This window comes from Palaemon carinicauda, chromosome 7 (genome assembly GCF_036898095.1).
Source record: "Palaemon carinicauda isolate YSFRI2023 chromosome 7, ASM3689809v2, whole genome shotgun sequence".
NCBI lineage: Eukaryota > Metazoa > Arthropoda > Malacostraca > Decapoda > Palaemonidae > Palaemon > Palaemon carinicauda.
In genome coordinates, this window is record NC_090731.1 from 67,104,974 (window position 1) to 67,114,973 (window position 10,000).

The window sequence follows — 10,000 nt, forward strand, 5'->3', positions numbered from 1 at the left end:
ATACCAATATATCTAAAGTCATTCCCCATTTGTAGAAAAAAATCTATGTAACGTGATTCTATAAACAACAATACAATGAAAAGGATACTTCATCATCATCTTCTCCCACACCTATTGACACAAGGGGGCCTTGGTTAGATTTCACCAGTCATGCCTATCTTGAGTTTTTAATGCAATACTTCTCCATTTATCATCTCCTACTTTACGCTTTATAGTCCTCAGCCATAGAGGCCCAGTTGAAAGTTTAGTGAACTAATCTCTCTTGGGGAGTACGAAGAGTATGCCCAAACCATCTCCATCCACGCCTCACCATGATCTCATCCACATATGGCACCCGAGTAATTTCTCTTTTAGTTTCATTTCTAAGGATACTTATGCAGTAGAAAAACATCCTGATACACTAATATCTAAGAATACATTTATCAAATCCACAATGGTCTTGCAGTAGTTTATGGATATTAGTTAGATTGGAAAATATCTAGATAAAATAATGGAATATCATATTAGTAGATAATATATGCAGAATATAGTAGTATAACTTTTTCTATTTTCAAGGAAAAACGACAATAATGCTATCTATTGGTCAGGAGCAAAGTAGATAAAGTCTCATGTAATATTAAATGCCGTATTAGTGACCTTATTTCATAAAAAAAAAAAATGCCTAATAAGATTATATATACTGTATATCAGCAACTCATATAAACTTTTTGCATTAATTTCTAAAGAAGTGTAAAAATGCATAGATTAAAAAGAATATCTATGTTAATATGTTTCCCGATTGCTCAGTGGAGCAAGGTAATTATATATCTATAACAGAATATTTTAGTATAGTGTAATGAAATTGCAATAGAGAAAATAGTAAAATTATGTTTATGTTGATACAACAAAAGAGACTTTGGAAATAATCGTGGATACAGAAGTAAGTAGAGAATCTCATGTATGAAAAGAACAGGATACAAAGCACTGAAAAAAATCAATTTGCAAACTCACTCAAAGAGTTATTAGGCAATATATGATAGCATACAATCCGGCCAATGCAATGTCAGGCATGGTTGGTTCCGACCTAAATAATCTGAAACTCAGTCCTTGTCATTCGAGGTGATAAGGTTAAAGAAAGTGAATGGTGGAAAACTATGAAGAAGGGATCTGTACTTACTGGCATTCTTGAAAAAAAAAAAAATAATGTAATATTCCACTTTGAGCGGAAAAAAAATATACCTATGGTTAATCATCAAATACAAGAAATTATTCACAATTTATTAGATCCTTTATTATATGAGACCCAATTAGACACTTTAGTAAAAAGGGGATAGTTAATCGCTCACATAAGGAAACGGTAACCTAAAAGAACTTTATTTGATTTTTCATGAAGACTAAAATTACTAACTTATGTTCCCAGTGATGTTTCATATGGAGTTTAGCAAATTTCGGTAAGGTGTAAACTTAGGATAACTTTAAATTGCAACAGCTATATAATTTTAGAATTTTTTTCTGCATTTATTATATTCACATGTTAAATGGAAATATTTTGTTTAATCGGATATATAATATTTTCGAATTCTATTATTAAGCAGTTTTCATGCTGCGTTATATAATGTTAAAACACGATGCATATGTAAAAGATAACTGTTACAATATTAAATCCTCGACTCTTAAGTAAATTAAGACGGAATAATATAAATGTTTCAGAAATATTTTTTACATGTCTGGATTAAAGAATGTTGAATACAATTCAAAGCCCCATACGTAACACACAACATCAATATCATTAAGGGAGAGAGAGAGAGAGAGAGAGAGAGAGAGAGAGAGAGAGAGAGAGAGAGAGAGAGAGATTCAAGTAGATAACGTCACAGATTAATAACAGGCAAGCGTAAAAGATAATGAAAAGTAATGTTCTCGTTAAGTTTTCTGAAAGCGAAAAACACATTTTTTTTTTTTATGGTTGCTACGTGTTACCAAATATCTTCCATTTGTCATAATTTCAACTGCTCCACGAGAGATCTTTTATCATTCGCCTCTCTCTACATTTTGATTTTTTTTTCTCTCGATGCTAAACAGACCTTTAAATCTTTCAGTTTAGTTAGAACACCGTTAAACCAATTTTTAGACGCTATAAGTGTCCAGTCTCACGATTAATTTGGAGTAGTTTTACAGTTGCAAATAGAAATCCACTTAAGCATTTAAGCAATTGAGTAAGAAAGTCTCCCCTCCACCCAACTGGAAGAGTTTAAGGGGTTGAATAATTACCTCGAAACTATTTGGCCGCTAAGAGAGGGAACAACCTTGCCTTCATATATATATATATATATATATATATATATATATATATATATATATATATATATATTAACATTTCTGCTATCTGATAAAGAGTTACAAATAAGTGTTTGGTTGTGAGAAAGCTCTATGTCACATTAGATGATAATAGTAATATATATAGAGCAATAGATATTCCAACATTTTATGAACATAAATAGAAAAGGCTAAAATATTTTGTTACAAACACAATAAGCAGAACTTGACTAGTAATAGCAGAAGAAATAGAAGATGATCTTTCCCAAAAAAAGGCCAAAGCTAAATTCCATAAATTGAATACTTTCTGTGTTACATATGACAATATCATGGCCATTTCGAAATTCTAATTTTTTATTGCTGACCCGTTTATACCCTTCTTAAATCTCTGTCAGCTTTACAGATATGAAGTTGATGGGCAGACAATGAAAAGTCATACTAGGAATTTTCCGAAATGTGGCCCCCCCCCCTCTCTCTCTCTCTCTCTCTCTCTCTCTCTCTCTCTCTCTCTCTCTCTCTCTCTCTCTCTCATAAAATTTATACGGCAAACTACTCGCTGTTTGCTTTGATGCACTAAAAGTATCCTGAAAAACAAGGAAGAGATTATGATGCAAGTGATAGGTAAATCACGAGAGAGAGAGAGAGAGAGAGAGAGAGAGAGAGAGAGAGAGAGAGAGAGAGAGAGAGAGAGAATTCCTGTATATAACGCCACAGATTAATAACAGGCTAGTGTAAAAGATAATGAAAAGTAATGATGTCGTTAAGTTCTCTGAAAGGGAAAAAAAAAAATATGGTTGTGCTACGTGTTTCCGTATATCTTCCATTTTTCATAGTTTCAACTGGTCCACGGGCGATCTTCCATCATACCCTCGCTCTACATTTTCTTTCGTTTTTCTCTTGATGCTAAAACAAACCTTTTAATCTTTCAGTTTAGTACGAACAACGTTAAACCATTTTTTCTGGACTCTATAAGTTATCCAGTTTCACTGCCAATTTTGTGTAGTTTTAGAGTTGCTAATAGAAATCCACTTTAGCAATTGAGCAATTGAGAAAGAAAGTCCCCTTTCGACGCAACTGGAAGAGTTAAAGGTGTTGAATAGTTACCTCGAAACTATTTGACCCCCGAGAGAGTGAACTATCTTGGCTTTATATATATATATATATATATATATATATATATATATATATATATATATATATATATATATATATATATATATATATATATACATATATATATAAAATTTCTACTATCTGATAAAGCATTAAAAATAAGTGTTTTGTGTGTGATAAAGCTCTATGTCACATTAGATGATAATAGTAATATATATACAGCATTGGATATTCTAACATTCTAAAAACATAAATAAAAAAAGGATTTTGTTACACAGATAGTAAGCAGAACTTCACTGGTAATAATAGAAGAAATAGAAGACGACATTTCCCCAAAAATTGCCAATGTTAAAATCCATAAATTGAATATTTTCTATTTTACCTATGACAAGATCATGGCCATTTTAAAATTCTAAGTTTTTTTTATTGCTGATCCGTTCATACCCTTATTAAATCTTTTTCAGATATACACACATGAAGTTGATGGGCAGCCAATGAAAAGCCATACTGGACATTAACAAAAATGATCTCTCTCATATTACAAATCTTACTTGAATCTAGTAACGACGGGCTTATAATCATGACTGTTAGTAAATATTTATAATAAAATCTTGAAATAACATTGAGTTTTTTTTTCTTTTTTTTTTAAGATTCAATGAGCCACTGACTGTTTTCGCATTGGTATAAGTGTCTTGATTGATAATCTAGGAAAATTCAAATTCACTAGTTCCGAAAATGTCTTTATTTTAGCTTCATTCGGCTTCCTTTCTCGGTTTTTCATGGACGTACCATGCAATTTCTTCATACAATAAGCCTAGTGTATATTAGAAAGCCGCTACTGAATACCATTTCAATATACACTGACTTCAAAACAATTGGAGAGAAAGTCAACAGCTCGGTTACGGATTCTTGATCAGTATAATGTTATATATAAAATCTAATGAATTTTCAGATACTTACTGAATCAAGGTTTACTTACGTAAAGATTTCCTCTAATGATTAAAAATCCTATTAAAAACTTGTTGAATTCAGATTTCTTACGTAAAGATTTCCTCTAATGATTAAAAATTATCTTAAAAACTTGTTGTATTGAGATATTCTTGCGTAAAGATTTCCTCTAAGGATTAAAAAATTTCATTATAAACTTGTTGAATTAAGGTTTTCTTGAGTAAAGATTTCCTCTAAGGATTAAAAATTTTCATTATAAACTTGTTGAATTTAGGTTTTCTCGCGTAAAGATTTCCTCTAATGATTAAAAAAAATTACATTATAAACTAGTTGAATTAAGGTGTTCTTGCGTAAAGATTTCCTCTATGGATTAAAAAAATTATATAAAAAACTTGTTGAATTAAAGTTTACTTGCGTAAAGATTTCCTCTTATGATAAAAAATATATATTAAAAACTTGTTGAATTAAGGTTTACTTGCGTAAAGATTTTCTCTAATGATTAAAAAATTATAATAAAAACTTGTTGAATTAAGGTTTGGTTTCGTAAAGATTTCCTCTAATGATGATAAAATTATATTAAAAACTTGTTGAATTAAGGTTAACTTGTGTAAAGATTTTCTCTAAAGATTAAAAAATTATAATAAAAACTTGTTGAATTAAGGTTTGGTTCCGTAAAGATTTCCTCTAATGATAAAAATATATATTAAGAACTTATTGAATTAAAGTTTACTTCCGTAAAGATTTCCTCGAATGATTAAAAAATAATATAAAAAAACTTGTTGAATCAAGGTTTACTTGAGTAAAAATTTCCTCTAATCATTAAAAAAAATATATAATAAAAACTTGTTAAATTGGGGTTTACTTGCGTAAAGATTTCCTCAAATGATTAAAAAAATATATTAAAAACTTGTTGAATTAAGGTTTACTTGCTTTCAGATTTCCTTTAATCATTAAAAAAATGAAAAACTTGTTGAATTAAGGTTTACTTGCTTTCAGATTTCCTTTAATCATTAAAAAAAATGAAAAACTTGTTGAATTAAGGTTTACATGCTTAAAGATTCCCTTGAATGATTAAAATATTATATTTAAACGTGTTAAATTAAGGTTTACTTGGAAAAGATTTCCTCTAATTATAAAAAAATTATATTAATTTCTTTTTTAATTAAGGTTTACTTGCGTAAAGATTTCCTCTAATGATTAAAAATTTATATTAAAACGTGTTGAATCAAGGTTTACTTGCGTAAAGATTTCCTCTCATGATGAAAAAAATATATTAAAAACTTGTTGAAATAAGGTTTACTTGTGGAAAGATTTTCTCTAAGGATTAAAAATTTTTATTAAAAAGTTTTTGAGTTAAGGTTTGCTTGCGTAAAAATTATTTTTAAAAGATTTTTATCAAATCCAGAAAAAAGTTGTTAGTATATTCAGTGTAGGTTGAAAACTAGTATTTGAATATAAATTTCTTCATATTTCTATACCCATAACAGGCACTGGAGTCCAAGCATGAATAAAGTATTAACTCTTCAGCAGACCAAATAAACCCCCATAATATTTATTTTTGTTGGAACTTCAATATCAGAGTTCAGATTTTTTTTCTAATTTGAATAGGGATGTCTTTAAAAATCCTATAAAATAATATATTACACTGTTAGAAAAAAAAAAAAACTAATTTTAATCAGAAATTCTCCGTAGAAATATACTGTTCTCAACTGTATTTCAGTAAAATACAAGCGACTGTAATTTTAAACTACTTTATCATTATCTCTTACGGTTTGGTGACTCTATTATCAGTCCTTTACATCAATATATCCATTTTCAAAACGGTAAAAATCCTGAAATAAATGTTGCCAGACATTTACCGCTTTTTTAATGCAAATTTTTAACGGTGTAGGAGGTTTTTGGTAATCCTATTATTTATATTAAGGCCTTCTAAATATTGGTCATTAGTGTTTCCTCATCCCAGTAAACAATATTTGAAGCAACTTTTGGTGTAATATCTTCTCTCTATGATTTAACAGAGGGTAGAGTTCTCTTGCTTGAGGGTATACTCGGGCCCACTATTCTATCCTATTTTTCTTCCTTTTGTTTTTTGAAATTGTTATATTGTATATATAAAAGGTTTATATTAACGTTGTTACTGTTCTTAAGGTATTTTATCTTAATTATTCATTTCTTCTCTTTAAAGTTTATTTATTTCCTCGTTTCCTTTCCTAACTGGGTTATTTTTCCTTATTTGAGCCCTTGGGCTTACACCATCCTGCTTTTCCAACTACGGTTGTAGTTTAGCAAGTAATAATAATAATAATAATAATAATAATAATAATAATAATAATAATAATAATAATAATAATAATAATAATAATAATAATAATAATACCGAAATAATTCAAATCTGAAAACTATCTATGACCTATGGAAATTTAAAATGGTTTAAAATATGATTCGTTGGAATATTATTGGAAGATTTTTTACATGAATGTAAGGCAATAGAAACACGTGCGTCATCTTAACAAAACTAAGAAGATATTAAATTATTTACATCGGCTTCCTCGTCATTGATTGGTTTTGTGTTCATTAATCTTGTAACATTTTTACCAATATGATCTTACCAACATTTACCTACAAATTGGTGTCTAGTTATCGTGCTTATGTACCTGCAAGTTGATTGAATATTTCTGTATAAAGAAGAGCATGCCATACATATGTGCATGAATGGTCTATTAATATGATAAATTATCAACATTGAAAGACTATAGTTATCAAACTACTGCATATACTAAAAAAATTTTTAATCAACGGTCGGGGCACGACTTAGTTCTCCCATCTATTGTGAGTTGAGAAGGGTGTTTAACCTGGGCATGACCTGGTCGCTTCCTACTACTGCAACTCGTAAAGGATTTTTTTTTTCTTTTGCGAAAGACAATCTATATTCTGCTCCTGAGGTGAAAGCATCTACTTTACATACAACAACCCACTCGACCTCTAGCAGCTGGTGGGTAAAAGGAGAAATCCTGAGGTTTCTGCTCTGCCATTTGCCTTTAAACGTCTCCAAATAAGGACTAGATGATTTCGTCCCGGGAAGGGAACAAAAACTTCAAAGAAAATAAAAGGTAAAACCCTCTACTGGAGGTGATAGTCACACAATGATTTCCTATATAGACTGATGTATAACAGCGTTGATTTATTTCATAAATCATCCAAATAGTTAGGGATTTTTTTTTTCAATCAAACATTTAACATCTGTAGATCATATTAAATTTCATCATGATGAGTACAGTAATGGGGCTTATTTTTAGGTGTTGGATAAAAATAATGAAAACAGTTTTTCCTATTAATTACAGGATATATACTCGTATATAGAAAGACATCACGAAGCTAATTATATTTACATTAACTGCTTTAAATGCATCTAATTGTCTGATGACTTTCTAAAAAAAGTATTCTAGAATTTAGCTTAAGAAAACTTTCTCATCTTTGAAATAAATCAATAAAAATATATTGTAGCTGTTTGGCTTCACAGCAACATGACATAGTTTGAGGAAGGACAGTTGCTAGGATTACGATTTTTCTCTCTCTCTCTCTCTCTCTCTCTCTCTCTCTCTCTCTCTCTCTCTCCACTGCAACTCTAAGCTCTTTTATTTATGCCTGTATTTATGCACACTAATTAACCCATCATGGTTCTATTACTGTTAAAAATAAAGACGACGCTCAGATCATAGAGAGAGAGAGAGAGAGAGAGAGAGAGAGAGAGAGAGAGAGAGAGAGAGAGAGAGAGAGAGAGAGGGGGGGGGGGGAGTCTTTATGAGAAGATGAGAGGTAACGCTCATCGCGTCTCTGTAAGAAAACACATGCTAATAGGTTCTATCTGCCTTGTTATCAAACTCATAATTACTTGTGAGAAGGCAATTAGCTTAAAGAGGAGGAGCAAAGCGAATTCAACTGACTAACGGCAACGAAGGAAAAGGAAATACAATTTTTCACTGTCCTTGATTTTGGAATATAAGCTTTAACTCGTTGGCTTTCCCTATTCTTATTACCATTATTATAAGCTGAGCTATAACCTTTAGTTTGGAAAGCAATATGCTATAAGCCCAAGGGATCCAACAGGGGAAAAATAACCCAGAGTGGAAAGGGAATAAGTAAAAAAATGAATTACAGGTAGGTAATCAATAATTAAAATAAAATATTCAAGAACAATGACAACATTAAATATGATCTATCATATTGAAGCTATAAAAACTTCGAAAAAATAGAGGAAAAGAAATAAGATGGTATACTGTGCTCGAGTGTATCCTCAAGCAAGAAAACTCTACCCTAGGGTAGTGGAATATACCATTTTACAGAGGCTATGGCACTACCAAAGACTAGAGAAGAATGGTTTAAATTTGCGTGTCCTTCTCCTAGAAGAGCTGCTGACCTTAGCTATAGAGTCTCTTCCATCCTTACCAGGAGGAAAGTAGCCACTGAAAAATTACAGTGTAGTATTTAACCCCTTGAGCGAAGAGGAATATTGTGATCATTAGCATCATTTTTGCCTTAGGGGACATAGCAACGAATGATAGAGCCTTAATGATTCTCAGGGAAATTTTAAGGTTAAGATTCGTGCCTCAACGTCCCTATTCTTTACTCCAGCATCACTGTCACCCATTAATTATTTAAAGCTAAAAAATTTATGAAATTCTTTTATTAACTGTAAGTTACAATGACTGAATCTATCATCTATCAAATTCCTACATTTCAAAGCAAAATCACTAACGATGAAACATATAATTTTTCATTAACTTGAAAATTTCTAGAATACAAAATTCTTAAATATCCAATTAGCTAAAATAGTACAGAATTTATCTAAGGCTCTAAGTCCACTGTCTTACTAAACTATACAAAATTACACTTATTCAGCTTAGGCTAGTTCATTCTGTTTTAATGCTTGCCGATATTATTATCAACATTGATATTACTAGCTAAGCTAAAACCCTAGTTTGAAAATCATGATGCTATAAGCCCGAGGGCTCCAATAGGGAAAAATAACCAAGTGAGAAAAGGAATTAAGGAAATAAATAGACTATATGAAAAGTAATAAACTATGAAGATAAAATATTTAAAGTACAGTGACAAAAATGAAACAGATCTTTCATATATGAACTATAAAAAGAGACTTATATCAGCCAGTTCAACATGAAAACAATTACTGCAAGTTCGAAGTTTATTTTGATGGAAGGAAAATATATCCTTAAAATACGATAAACTCTCATTCGTCTTGCGATATTATAACATTATTAAATTACAGCTTTAATCCTTCAATATAACAATGATACTGATATCAGTTAATAAGAATATTATAGACAAGAAATTTATCAAAATATTTAAATAGAATAATTCATACCCTTAAATTCGTTATATAATATATATTTGTATCTATTCATAAAGCTTCAGAAAGAGAAATGTTTCTCTAAATTTTCTCTTTTCAGCAACAGAACAAGATACTGTATAGTTCTGTCTTCATATAACATCAGGAAAAAGGACAATGCTTCTCCAAATTTCCTCTTTTAGCAGCAGAACAAAAGCAATAAGAATTTCTTGTTCAAGTAATAAAAAGATGCTGTACAATTACTCTAGTTACCAAATTAAATGAAGGTACAATTGGAGA